We start from the raw sequence: 14,656 nt of genomic DNA on the forward strand, positions 1-14,656 counted from the left end.
GTGATCCATGCAAGAACTGTGCATACTTGACCTCCTATAGGATCAAAAGAAAACCAAGCACACCCTTTTAATAACTGAAATTTTGCAACGATAAATAAAGATTTTGGCGTCCAGTCAACAAAGGCAGGCACAGTCAGGGGGCCTCAGTGCGCAGGCGCGAAAGGCTGGGGGCAGGGCTGGGGCAGGGCTGTGCTTAGGGATTGGCTGGGCGAGGCTGGGGCGGAGGCATGGCCGGGCTGTGTCTTTTTCTGGGTTGCCAGTGCTGGGAGCGAGCAGCAGGACCGCGGGCTGCGGACGTTGGCCCCTGCGGCCCCGCAAAGTACTTAGGATTTCGAGCTTTTGCTGAACTTGTAAAAGAAGTACTTGGGTAATGGATTAATAAGAACACTGAAATTCCGTGGAAGGTTTCAAATTGGAGAATCTTGAACTTTCATCCTCATCCAGCAGTTCCACTTCTCACGTAACTTCAGATGAAGACTTCATTAAGGAAGATAGCTGACCAGTGGTCCAGAGCTGATGCAGCTATCACTGGTGTATCTGCTAGCATAATGAAGAAAAGGACGACTCACGCAAAACATCGGAGCAGTGTGGGACCCAGCTCACTTGTTTCTCAGCCGGAACAGAGCATCATAGGCTGCAGGATTCGCCATGGGTGGAAAGAAGGTAACAGCCCTGTCACCCAGTGGAAAGGAACCATTCTGGACCAGGTGCCTGTAAATCCTTCTTTGTGTCTTATAAAATACGATGGATTTGACTGTGTCTATGGACTAGAACTTAATAAAGATGAAAGAATTTCTGCACTTGAAGTCCTCCCTGATAGAGTTGCAACCTCTCAAACCTGTGATGCACACCTAGCAGACATGATGAGTAGCAAAGCAGTGAAGCACCTGTTTGAAACGGAGGATGGCTCTAAAGATGAGTGGAGGGGAATGACCCTGGCACGCGTCCCTGTAATGAACACGGGTTTTTACATCACTTATGAAGAAGATCCTGTCTTATATATGTACCAGCTCTTAGATGATTATAAAGAAGGTGACCTTCGCATTATGCCTTATTCTATTGATTCACTTCCAGTATAAAGGGAACGAGGAGAAGTGGTAGACTTCTTGGTGGGCAAACGAGTGGACTACGCCAAACAAGATGGCTCTGAAAGGAATGGCATGATCATCCATCAAGTAAAGGTCAAACCGTCCATCTGCTTCATCAAATTTGATGATGATTTCTATATTTATGTCTACGATTTGGTGAAAGCATTCTAGATGTCTTCATGAATTTTGTCAAATTTGTGAAACTATTAAATGTGTAATCTGTAGATGTAAAGGTTTGATTGCTTTCCATTTTAATGAGAGCTTAAATGTCCCTGGGAACCCACAATTTGCCAGCAGGTTTGATTTTGTTTTGAATAGTATAGATGTATGTGAAAACAAAGTGTTTTTTGTAAAGAACTCTTTCCGCTTAAAAGAAGTCTGTCTGTTTGGAGGGGAGTTATAGACAAGTTTGGTAAACAGTTGAGCTAGGATCACAGTTACATAAAACTAAAAGATTTTATCTGCTTTCCCCTTCACTCTTAACATCCTCTTATTGCGCCGTCACAATGCAAGGATAGTTTGGTGTTTTTGCCTCTCTATATCTCTACTGTGTCTACTGTGTATACACAGTATATACACAGATACCTCTCTGTATCTGTGAGATATATATATATATATATGTGTGTGTGTGTGTGTGTATATATATATACACATGCAGGCACAGATCTGTATTCACACACATACACACACACTTCATTGGCAGTACTTTATGGACTGGAGTGAGTGAGTGAGTGAAGTTGCTCAGTTGTGTCTGACTCTTTGCGACCCTGTGGAATGTAGCCTACCAGGCTTCTCTGTCCATAGGATTCCCCAGGCAAGAATACTGGAGTGGGTTACCATTTCCTTCTCCAGAGGATCTTCCCAACCCAGGGATTGAACCCATGTCTCCCACATTGGAGGCAGACGCTTTAACCTCTGAGCCACCAGGGAAGATTTTATGGATTGGAGTGGGGGTTAAATAATTTTCTCCAGTTCAACAGGAATTTTTGAAGGAAGTCAGTCATATTTGTTACATGACTGCTGCTTGTTTAAAACTAAATTTGGGCACAGAAAGCACATTGGGACATTCAGCTTGTTTTGAAAGTCATAAGTGCAAAGCACCTTTTCAGTCTGGAAGTCCAAACAAGAATAAATTGTGAACCACTAATGACCCACATTAGAATTTAACCATTAGAAATCTGGGTAAAATGTTGACTTTGATTCTAAGCTTTGCAAAATGTTTATTTACATTTTTGGTTACAGTTTTTTAAATATATTTTACTTTATTGGGGGATTGGGGGTCAAAGCCCAGGTATTTTAATTTGGTCCACACAGTGAAATGCAGGTGTATTTTGGTCAGTACTTTTCATCCATTATTTGTACAAATCAGTAATTTGAATTTTAGTACATGATTTAAAATTCAGTAGTACATCAGTGGTTTGTGTGTATGTGGTAAGTTCCTGGGAGAACACAAATATTAGAAATGTAACTTTAAGAATAGTTTTGTTGCTTTTTAACACATCTTCTGGGACACTTTTTTATTTTTATTCCTATTTTACTGATGGTATGATTATGGTCAGAAGGCTTTTTCTCCTGGGCTTGTCCCGACGAAGAGTGTCTGGGCAAGTAACAGCAGAAACCCTCTGCTATCTTAGTGGCACTGCGTCTTCTTGCTGCCTCTATGCGGCTGATGTGGATCCATTCCAGAGTGGACCCTGCCATGTCAGGGTCAGTCACCTGTGCTGGCTCATAGATGTAACTGACACCAGCCTCCAGCCGCAGGCTCCTTATGTGGCTTATTCTGCAAGGTTGTTTTAATCAAAATAGAACTGCAAAAGTGGTTGGTCTCATAGTGAAATGGCCATCTGTCACTTTGTTTCAGAGGAGCCCTGGCATTTTGAAAGCTAAGAGAAAGGCAGTATGTGGAACCAGTCTCCTGGGGAAATTAGAAATCCGACCTGAGATTTGGTTGGAAGGTGAAATGCCTATGTAGGCTGTCAATCAAATATCAGAGGTCCCTACAACCTCCATGGTGGCTGCTCTTGGTGTTAGAGATTCTGTAGTTTCAAGGCCTGGCTGTGAGTGGTTCGCATGATGCACATTTCTGCCTGCAGGAAAGCTGTGTCTTGAGCTTTTGGCTGGTAACCCCTTGCACCCCATAAATACAGCACCCCATTTTCTGCAGTGTGCCCAGTGCCTCCCGGGTTTCAGCCAGGCGAGAGCTTCTCCACGCAGTGAGAACCCAACCCAGGTGTGAGATGCTCCTCCCTGCTTGAACAAGGTCATGCTGCACACATGTCATCTGCTTTCCTGGTGGCCCTTGTAATAATCCTTCCATGTGAATCTCAAGGCTGAACCTGGCTCCCGGAGCCCAAGTAGACACGTGACCCAGAGAGAGAGTGTCCTGGGTTTACTACACAAATACCATAGAGTGACTTCAGGATGAAAAATCAAGTTCTTTGGAAGCACGCAGAAAGTTGTGTCAGTTAAAACATCTCTGTCATCACTGAGTGACTTGAACTGTGGTTTTTCTGCAAGGACCTTTAGCAACTTTAATACCTTGTAATTGGCCAGTCTCTCAAATGTGACATGTGATTATTATTATTTTAATCATTGTTCCTTTTCTTGCCTTTAGGGTAAAGGAAGGGGAAAGAGGGTGTTTCTTTTCCATTTTTTTCCCCATCTTTTATTCTTTTGGTGGATTAAACCATACTTCCTGACTCCATGACTAACTCTGCTCCACAGCCGAGTATTTCAGGCTTCATATAGGTTTGTGTTTCAGATCTCCATGCATGGCTTGCCTTTTCCTGATATCTAAAAATTAGTTTCTTGTTCTTGGAATCCAATGTGAATTTCCAACATTATCATTGTGGGACTTAACAAAAGACATCTCTGCAAAGAAGAATCTCTGTAAAAAATTTATCGGCTTTTCTCATTGACCTGCTAGAGTATTGTTGTGTTGTGTGGTGTGTGTGCATGCCTGTCTGTGATGTCTGGGTGCTCGTAAAGCTTCAAAGGAAAACCTTAAAAGCAGACCATCCTTTTTTGCATGCTATTCCAAGTAGAATGTTCAATGTAACTAACTAAAATTACATGTTAAAGATATTTAGGGTTTTTTATTTTGCGTTCTTTGTTTTTCTTTGTTTTCAGTTTTCTGTCTATTTGCCTACCATGCAGTTTTAGTGGTTGTAAAATAAAATGCACTATTGAAGCAAACAGTACCAACAGAGGTGGTTTTCCAGTTATATGTTCCATGCAGTATTTGAAGGGACTGCAAATTCTGAGAACAATCATAGTTACTTCTCAACCAGGTTTCAATCCTATTACTGTTTTACAGTAATTGTAAAATGCCAGGCTGGATGAAGCACAAGCTGGAATCAAGACTGCTGGGAGAAAGATCAATAACCTGAGATACGCAGATGACACCACCCTTATAGCAGAAAGTGAAGAAGAACTAAAGAGCCTTTTGATGAAAGTGACAGAGGAGAGTGAAAAAAGTTGGCTTAAAGCTCAACATTCAGAAAGTTAAGATCATGGCATCCGGTCCCATCACTTCATGACTATAGGTGGCGATACAACAAAACCAGTGGCTGACTTTATTTTGGGGGGCTCCAAAATCACTGCAGATGGTGACTGCAGCCATGAAATTAAAAAACACTTGTTCCTTGGAAGAAAAGCTGTGACCAACCTAGAAACCATATTAAAAAGCAGAGACATTACTTTACCAACAAAGGTCTATGTAGTCAAAGCTATGGTTTTTCTGGTGCTCTTACATGGATGTGAGAGTTGGACTATAAAGAAAGCTGAGCGCTGAAGAATTGATGCTTTTGAACTGTGGTGTTGGAGAAGACTCTTGAGAGTCCCTTGGACTGCAAGGAGATAAAACCAATCAACTCTAAAGGAAATCAGTCCTGAATATTCGTTGGAAGGACTGATGCTGAGATTGAAACTCCAATACTTTGGCCACCTAATGTGAAGAACTGACTCACTGGAAAAGACCCTGATGCTGGGAAAGATTGAAGGCAGGAGGAGAAGGGGATGACGGAGAATGAGATGGTTGGATGGCATCACTGACTGGATGGATATGAGTTTGAGCACACTCTGGGAGTTGGTAATGCACAAGGAAGCCTGGCCTGCTGCAGACCATGCGGTCACAAAGAGTCAGACACAACTGAGTGACTGAACTGACTGACTGACTGTTTTACATGCCAAACCCCAAAGTGTCTTGAGCTTGAATCTCTGAATGCTGTGGACCCATTAGAAGACAATTTTGATGGTCATAAATTGTAGTGCCTGAAAACATTCTTCATGACCAAGATAATCACGATGGTGTGATCACTCATCTAGAGCCAGACATCCTGGAATGTGAAGTCAAGTAGGCCTTAGAAAGCATCACTACAAACAAAGCTATTGGAGGTGATGGAATTTCAGTTGAGCTATTTCAAATCCTGGAAGATGATGCTGTGAAAGTGTTGCACTCAATATGTCAGCAAATTTGGGAAACTCAGCAGTGGCCACAGGACTGGAAAAGGTCAATTTTCATTCCAATCCCAAAGAAAGGCAATGCCAAAGAATGCTCAAACTACCGCACAATTGCACTCATCTCACATGTTAGCAAAGTAATGCTCAAAATTCTCCAAGCCAGGCTTCAGCAATACATGAACTGTGAACTTCCAGATGTTTGAGCTGGTTTTAGAAAAGGCAGAGGAACCAGAGATCAAATTGCCAACATCCACTGGATCATGGAAAAAGGAAGAGAGTTCCAGAAAAACATCTATTTCTGCTTTATTGACTGTGCCAAAGCCTTTGACTGTGTGGATCACAATAAACTGTGGAGAATTCTTCAAGAGATGGGAATACCAGACTACCTGACCTGCTTTTTGAGAAACCTATATGCAGGTTAGGAAGCAACAGTTAGAACTGGACATAGGACAACAGACTGGTTCCAAATAGGAAAAGGAGTACATCAAGGCTGTATATTGTCACCCTGCTTATTTAACTTCTATGCAGAGTACATCATGAGAAACTCTGGGCTGGAAGAAGCACAAGCTGGAATCAAGATTTCTGGGAGAAATATCAATAACCTCAGATATGCAGATGACACCACCCTTATGGCAGAAAGTGAAGAGGAACTCAAAAGCCTCTTGATGAAAGTGAAAGTGGAGAGTGAAAAAGTTGGCTTAAAGCTCAACATTCAGAAAATGAAGATCATGGCATCTGATCCCACCACTTCATGGGAAATAGATGGGGAAACAGTGGAAACAGTGTCAGACTTTATTTTTTGGGGCTCCAAAATCACTTCAGATGGTGCCATGAAATTAAAAAACACTTAATGCTTGGAAGGAAAATTATGACCAACCTAGATAGCATATTCAAAACCAGAGATATTACTTTGCCAACAAAGGTCCATCTAGTCAAGGCTATGGTTTTTCCAGTGGTCATGTATGGATGTGAGAGTTGGACTGTGAAGAAAGCTGAGCATTGAAGAATTGATGCTTTTGAACTGTGGTGTTGGAGAAGACTCTTGAGAGTCCCTTGGACTGCAAGGAGATCCAACCAGTCCATCCTAAAGGAGATCAGTCCTGGGTGTTGTTTGGAAGGAATGATGCTAAAGCTGAAACTCCAGTACTTTGGCCACCTCATGCGAAGAGTTGACTCATTGGAAAAGACTCTGATGCTGGGAGGGATTGGGGGCATGAGGAAAAGGGGACGACAGAGGATGAGATGGCTGGATGGTATCACTGACTCGATGAACATGAGTTTGGGTGAACTCTGCGGGTTGGTGCTGGACAGGGAGGCCTGGCTTGCTGCAATTCATGGGGTCGCAAAGAGTCGGACACGACTGAGCAACTGAACTGAACTGAACTGAAAACATTAAGTTACTAGTCTTTTAAAACATGAAAATTCTCAAAAATATAGGAACAATGATTATAACAAAATAATTATGGCCAATATGCTTGTGATTTTTTGGGAAATGTTGCCGTGTTTATGTTTTCCATCATAAGTACAGTTTGAATGAATGTGTATAGCTCAAGAGGTCTTCATGCCTGCATTTTAAGATTAGGTAAATGACCTCATCTTTCAAGCTTGAATTCATTTTTAATTTTATTTTAATTTTAGACAATGTGTAAATGGTTCCTTGGTCTCTGCATTTAGAAGTATAAGTGATATAACTCTGTTGATTCTGTATGTCATTTTTATAATTATGGTGAAACTCTGTCCTTAAGATGTTTAAAATAAACCTTATGTGTGCCAGAAAAACAAATAAAAGCTGTAGCATGTATTGTATTCCTTGGTAACAGTGAGGTCACCTGAAGCTTGCCTGTCTTTAGGCTCAAAGCCCTTCATCCCCTACACTGAAAATATACCATCCTCAATTCCTCAACACACTCAGATTTTCTTATACACACATTTTTGCGTAACTGTGGCTCCCCTGTGAGTACACTCCCTTGTACACTTCATTCTACATACTGAGTTTCTAAAATAAAACTAGAAGTCACTTTCAATTCCTTCCCTTCCCTGTCACTCAGCCTGGGCAGCTGCCACTGACTGCAGTCTATCTTTTTACCAACCCTGAACACCACCCTCTCCTCTGCCGCCTCCCACAGATCTCCTGCAGCACTCAGTCCGCTGCATGTCATCATGCAGAGGCAAAGACACAGACCCCTTGCCTGTGTCTTCTGTAAAGACACAGACACACCTTCCCATGGCCTTGTGACTTGGTCCATTACAACATCAGTTCAGTGCACTTCAGTTGCTCAGTCATGTCTGACTCTGTGACCCCATGGACAGCAGCACACCAGCTTCGCTGTCCATCACCAACTTACGGAGCCTGCTCAAATTCATGTCCATCAAGTTGGTGATGCCATCCAACCGTCTCATCCTCTGTCGTCCCCTTCTCCTCTTGCCTTCAATCTTTCCCAGCATCAGGGTCTTTTCCAGTGAGTCAGTTCTTCGCATCAGGTGGCCAAATTACTGGGGTTTCAGCTTCAGCATCAGTCCTTCCAATGAATAGTCAGGACTGATTTCCTTTAGGATGGACTGGTTTGATCTCCTTACAGTCCAAGGGACTCCCAAGAGTCTTCTCCAACACCACTGTTCAAAAGCATCAGTTCTTCAGTGCTCAACTTTATAGCCCAACTCTCACATCCACACATGACCACGGGAAACACCATAGCTTTGACTAGATGGACTTTTGTTGGCAAAGTAATGTCTCTGTTTTTTAATATGCTGCCTAGGTTGGTCTCCATGACATCATATTGCCTGGCAAATCACACCTTCCCATGGTCTTTGTGACTTAGTCCATGACAATATAGCACCTGGCAAGTCACATTATCATATTAAGTGAAGTAAGTCCAATGGAGAAAGACAAATATCTTATCGCTTATATGTGGAAACTTAAAAAATGATACAAATGAACTTAGTGACAAAACAGACAAAAAAACATAGAAAACAAACTTATGGTTACCATAGGGGAAACAAGAAGGAGGGATAAATTAGGAGTTTGGTATTAAAATATACACATTATTTTATGTAGAGTAGATAACAAAGACCTACTGTATAGCACAGGGAACTACATTCAATTATCTTGTAATAACCTACAATGGAAAAGAATCTGAAAAATAATATTAACTGATTCACTTATAATTGATTATACATAATTGATTCAGTTTATATATGACATTGACATTGAAGTCACTCAGTTGAGTCTGACTCTTTGAGACCCCGTGGAGTGTAGCCTACCAGGCTCCTCTGTCCATGGAATTTTCCAGGCAAGAGTACTGGAGTGGGTTGCCATTTCCTTCTCCAGGGGATCTTCCCGACCCAGGGATCAAACCCGGGTCTCCCGCATTGTAGGCAGACGCTTTACCGTCTGAGCTACCAGGTAAGTCCCAGTTTAAATCACTTTGGTGTGTTCCCAAAACTAACATAATATTGTAAACCACCTATATTTCAATAAAAATGTTTTTTTAAATGACATGTGTCCTCTAAGATAAGAATTATCACTTCAGATTAATTTGTTTAGTCAACTAGCAAGATTAAGAATGGAACACAGAATAGATGAGTTTTGATGGCTGACCAGGTCAAGTGAGATATATATCATAAAACCTAAAATCCCTAAGGAGGGGCTAGGTCTAAAGGAAAAAATCACAGAAATAAAATCCGAGACATTTAGGCTTTGCCTCTAGAATGAGATAAATCACAAGAAAGAAAAGTGAATACTTCGTGCTTGAGTCAGAAGTAAGAGAGACTGTTTCCTGTCTTGGGCCACAGCTCTTATGCTCTGCTTCCATGTAGAGCGATAATTCTCCTTTGAGACGTGAATTTAATAAAACCATGTGTTTGGGTTTCCTGGAATTTTTCTGACTGAATATGGACTTGTTCCCCAAAACTTCCCTGTCCCATCTGCTGTCATGAATGGGCAGTTTCCATGATGTCTGCAGACGGGACTCAGGAAGCGGCCTAATGGCTGCTGTGGCTGCTGGATGTGACACAGCGGCTGGTGGAGATTTATCCTCCTTGAGATCTACACACCGCTGAATTCACCTTTTAATTTATTGCCCGCAGCAAAGCAGAATGAAATAAGAGCTAATAAAATAACCCAGTTGGCCAGAAAATGTTTTCCATCCTATTTCTTCAGAGTGCTCTAAACGAGTGTGAATCATCTCCACATCTATCAGACGCGGTGGGTGGTTAGCAATGCTACAAGTCTCTGAGCTCCCCTTCCAGGCCCCACCTTCTCCTTTTCTGTTCCCTTTACCTTGCTTCTTTCTGTTCTTTTCTTCCTTTCCTCCCTTCCCTCTCCTGAAGCTTTCCTTCCTTTCTTTCTTCATTTCCTTCCATCCTTCATTCATTCAAAAAAAAGGAGGGCTTACCCCAAGTAAGGTGCTGCAAAGAGAGTAATAAAATTATTGCACAGAATCCTTTTCCTGCTCTCTCTCTCTCTCACACACACACACACACACAGAGACACGCACACTCCTATTTGGGGACACCCCTGGTAACTCCTGGGCATGAAGTGGATACTGGCGTTGTCACGTTTCACTTGGTGGCCAGGCGCAGCTGATGCACACCCACGGCCCGGACAGGGCGGGACCGCGAAGGCGACTGATGGGAGGTCTGGGTTTGCCTCCTGGCTCCGCCTTTGCTTCTGAGTGAGGATCTGGCCCAAGGATCTGGGCCGTAAGATCCTAGACGGTCTTCTCAAGTCCTCTCGGTCTCCTCAACTGGTTACAAGATCCGAAAGACCTGAAGTGTTTGAGGATAATAATGAGAAAACTAGTCTTTCAAGGTCAGAAATGTTCAAATGAAAATCATTTTTTAAAACCTGACTTTTTGATATCCTTGTTTATCAGGGATTATATAAGAAATGGAAGCAATTCCTATTTCCCCTAAGGTGGTTGTTGTTTGGTCACCGAGTCATGTCTGACTCTCTGCAAACCAACAGACTGTAGCCCGCAAAACTCCTGTCCATGGGATTTCCCAGGCAAGAGCATTGGAGTGGGTTGCCATTTCCTTCTCCAGAAGATCTTCCCAACCCAGGGATCAAACCTATGTCACCTGCATTGGCAGGCAGATTCTCTACTGCTGAGCCACCAGGAAAGCCCCTCCACTAAGGTAAGATTTTCAAATTGTGTGGTCTGGCCTCTGCAATAGCAATGTGGGTGAGAGGGAGGCTGATGAACGCATCAAAAAAAATTTCTGCAGAGAAACGGCGCCACCTGCTTGGATATTATGGTGCTGCATGTGGTAACACAAATCATGAAGAATCGTGGAGTCTGAGGTTTCACTGAATACAGAATCCGGAGCATTTGTCTTAATCAGAAGCTGAAACTTTAAACTTTGACAAGACCATCAGACTGTGGAAAGATTTCTCCACAGGTTAATTTTAGCCATGTCTTAGATATACTTCCCTGGAGGAGGAAATGGCAACCCACTTCTTGCCTGGGAAATCCCATGGACAGAGGAGCCTGGCGGGCTACAGTCCATGGGATCGCAGAGTCGGACACAACTGAGCGACTTTCACTTCACTTCACTTCACTTCACTTCACTTAGATATACTTGTGTTTCAAACTGTTCATGCATGCTATACATCTTTCTTTATAAATCAACCTCAATAATATATACTAATAAAGCCACTTAATCAAAATTGATTATTTTGAGTATATAGCTAGGTTCAAAAGTTTAAAGTGTTCTTTAGTTCAGACTCCATTAATTGATCGACCAGCTTGTCAGATCTCCAAATCTCCATCCAGCTCTAGAATTCTACCACATGGAGAAAAACCTGTGTCTGATGAGTGCAATTTCACACAAGGCATTTTCAATACTGAGGGGTATATACAGTGTAAGACAGGCTTCCCAGGGGGCTCAGTGTGTGAGGAATGCACCTGCAATGCAGGAGTCACAGGTTTAATCCCTGGGATGGGAAGATCCCCTGGAGGAGGGCATGGCAACCCACTCCAGTATTCTTGCCTGAGAATCCTGTGAACAGAGGAGTCCATGGGGTAGCAAAGAGTCAGACATGACTGAAGCAACTGACCACACAGACTTGCACAGTGTAATATGCATTCCTGATGTCTCATTGTGGAGAATTGGCATGAAAACATACAAACATAAATGGCAACTATAAAGAATAAAAAATCAGGCTAATCAGCAAACAACGTAGGCCCCAGAGTGAAAAGGACCTGATTGCTTTGAGAACCAGGGCTGCAGGCAGGGGACCAGAGAAGGTTTTATGGAAAAAAGATTTCTGGAGTTACATCTGGAAAAATTGCTAGAATTCAGATAACATTCAAGGATGATGGGGGAAAATGGAGCAAACATAAAAAATAGAGGCAGAAAACATGTTAAAATTCTTTATTTTTAAAGAAAATGAAATGCAATGTGCTAATAAACAACAGGAAGATCCACTTAACCTGAGTAAGACTTTTTAGGAGAATAGAGTGAGATAAGGCAGGAAAGGGAAGTTGAGACATGATTAAATGATTTCATAAATGCAAGAATAAGGAGTTTGAGCTTGTTCCTGTAAGCCATTGAAAAGCATTGAAGATTTCTGGGAAGGAAAATAAAATGATAAGAACTGGGTTTTAAGATGACTCACCTGGCAATCAGACACAGGACGAAATGACACTAAGATGTGAAAAGATGTCCTGAATGTACAAAAGACACATAAGTAAAAAAGAAGGGTTTTCAAGATCACAAATGTATACACAAAAACCGAAGAGGAATCTGACTCTGCAATACTTCTCTGAATCAAGGCATATATAATAACTTAAAATAACTCTGAATATTAAACCAAGAGAGGCCCACAAAACAGGAAAGATTAAAGTTAAAATATATATATATATATATATATATATATATACACACCCCATCCTCACCAAAAAGAAGGTACTTTAGAGGAAAGAAAGAGATCCTGACCCAAAGCCTGAGGGAGGCAATAACGGTGTTAAGGCGTCAGAAACATCTGGATTAACAAGAATTGAGAAACGAATCCATTAGACATGGTTCCACGATGTAGACAATCCATAAATAATAAATGGGTTAACTGATTGATTAATTGTTTAATATGTTGCTGAAGCTGAAGCTCCAATACTTTGGCCACCTGATGTGAAGAGCTGATTCACTGGAAAAGATGCTGATACTGGAAAACACTGAAGGCAAAAGAGAAAGGGGCGGCAGAGGATTAGATGATTAGATAGCATCATCTGCTCAGTGGGCTTCCCTCGTAGCTCAGTCAATAAAGAATCTTCCTGCAATGCAGGAAACTTGGGTTCATTTCCTGGGTTGGGAAGATCCCCTGGAGAATTAAATGGTAACCTACTCCAGTATTCTTGCCTGGAGAATTCCATAGGCAGAGGAGCCTGGAATCGCAATTCCAGTCCATGGAATCGCAAGCGTTGGACACAACTTAGCGACTAAACCACCACCACTCAATGGAACTGAGTTTGAGCAAACTCTGGAAGATAGTGAAGAACAGGGAAGCCAGCATGCTGGAGTCTATGGGGTTGCAGAGAGTCGATTTACCTGTGTATCCATACAGTGGAATAGAAATTAACAGAAAAAAAAAAAAGAGTAAAATATATGTACTGTGGCATGGATGAACAGCAAAACCATTATGCTCAATTAAAAAAAAAAGCCAGATACAACAGACAATATGTTATGTGAATCTATTTATATGAAATAGAATAGTGTGCTTGAAAGCCCTGCCCCCTCATTCTCTCTCTTTCCCTCTGTCTCTATCACTCTCATTTCCTCTCTTTTCCCACTTTGAGTTCCATTATAAGAACTCTCTTCTGTTATGCTTTGTATGTGCCCTGCCTCTCTTGGGAGAGAGAAATGCTTTAGGGAGGGAGGAGGGAGGAGGGTTCAGGATGGGGAGCATGGGTATACCTGTGGCGGATTCAATTCGATGTTGGGCAAAACTAATACAATATTGTAAAGTTTAAAAAAAAAAAAAAAAAAGAATGGAGCAGAAAAATCCAAAAAAAAAAAAGAAAAAAGAAATGCTTTAGCAAGGGAAAACTGGAGAGGAAAACCCCCAAACCATCAGGCCACCAAAAATGTAGATTTAGGGTATTGTTAAAAACAAAATGCAACCAAGTAAAATTGAAAATGAAGTTGGCTTAATTCAACAATTCATGAATGAGGCAGTATCCCATTGAGCAATTGGAAGAGCTCTCTGAGAAGCTGTACAAACTGGAACATTTGTAGAGAGAAAAGGGTAGGACAGGGAGCTATTAGAAAAAGAAAGGATTATTTGTGGGCCAGGACTTTTTTGCAGGGAGAAGAAAATGGCAAGGGTTTTAACTTACTAATTCATTAACAAATAGCAAGTAAGAGTTCTGCTCAGAAGTAATCACATTGGACAGAGGAAAGATCTGTTTTTATTCTTTTGGGGGCTGTCTTTTGTGTCTTTTGGGGGCTATCTGTTTGTGGCTGTTGCACTTTCTTTCAGTCAAAATTAGTCAGGACTGTGTCTCTTATTTCTCAGGAGCCACACCATTAACTAGCAAATCTGGGACAGAATCCAGTTGGTGTGCTCACGGGAAGGTCTGTGGTGAGAAAGGGAGTACACCCAGGGAGTATTTTAGAACTTTTCCATCCTTGTAACACATTTACTGTTAATCTGCTTTGCCCACCGTGTCCTCTCCCCTCCACCCTGCCCACCACTAATCTACTTTTCGTTCTTAGAGCTTTGCCTTTTCTGGATATTTCATATAAATAGAATCACATAACATGTCATCTTTTGTATCTGGCTTTTTTTTTTCATTGAGCATAATGTTTTTGCTGTTCATCTATGTCACAGTACACATATTTTACTCTTTTTTTTTTTCCTGTTAAATTCTATTCCACTGTATGGATACACAGGTAAATTGACTCTCTGCAACCCCATAGACTGCAGCATGCTAATTGCCTGCCAGTTGCCTCTTCTTCCTCAGAGTGGAGGTGGGGAGGTTAATGGAGAAGACTTGCATGACGGATCACCTCATTAGTGCTGACCAGAACATTCCAGATTGGTTGATTAAGATGACACTTCTGGAGAAGATGGAAGCTGCAATAAGGGCAAGTATTAATGTGGTTTTCTC

At 41.8% G+C, this 14,656-nt stretch overlaps 1 pseudogene; it reads left to right on the forward strand.

The window, feature by feature from the left end:
- Nucleotides 1-470: 470 nt before the first annotated feature.
- On the forward strand, nt 471-1,280 carry LOC107132779 (spindlin-1-like; annotated as a pseudogene).
- Nucleotides 1,281-14,656: the final 13,376 nt, after the last annotated feature.

This window comes from Bos taurus, chromosome 9 (genome assembly GCF_002263795.3).
Source record: "Bos taurus isolate L1 Dominette 01449 registration number 42190680 breed Hereford chromosome 9, ARS-UCD2.0, whole genome shotgun sequence".
NCBI classification, from domain to species: domain Eukaryota; kingdom Metazoa; phylum Chordata; class Mammalia; order Artiodactyla; family Bovidae; genus Bos; species Bos taurus.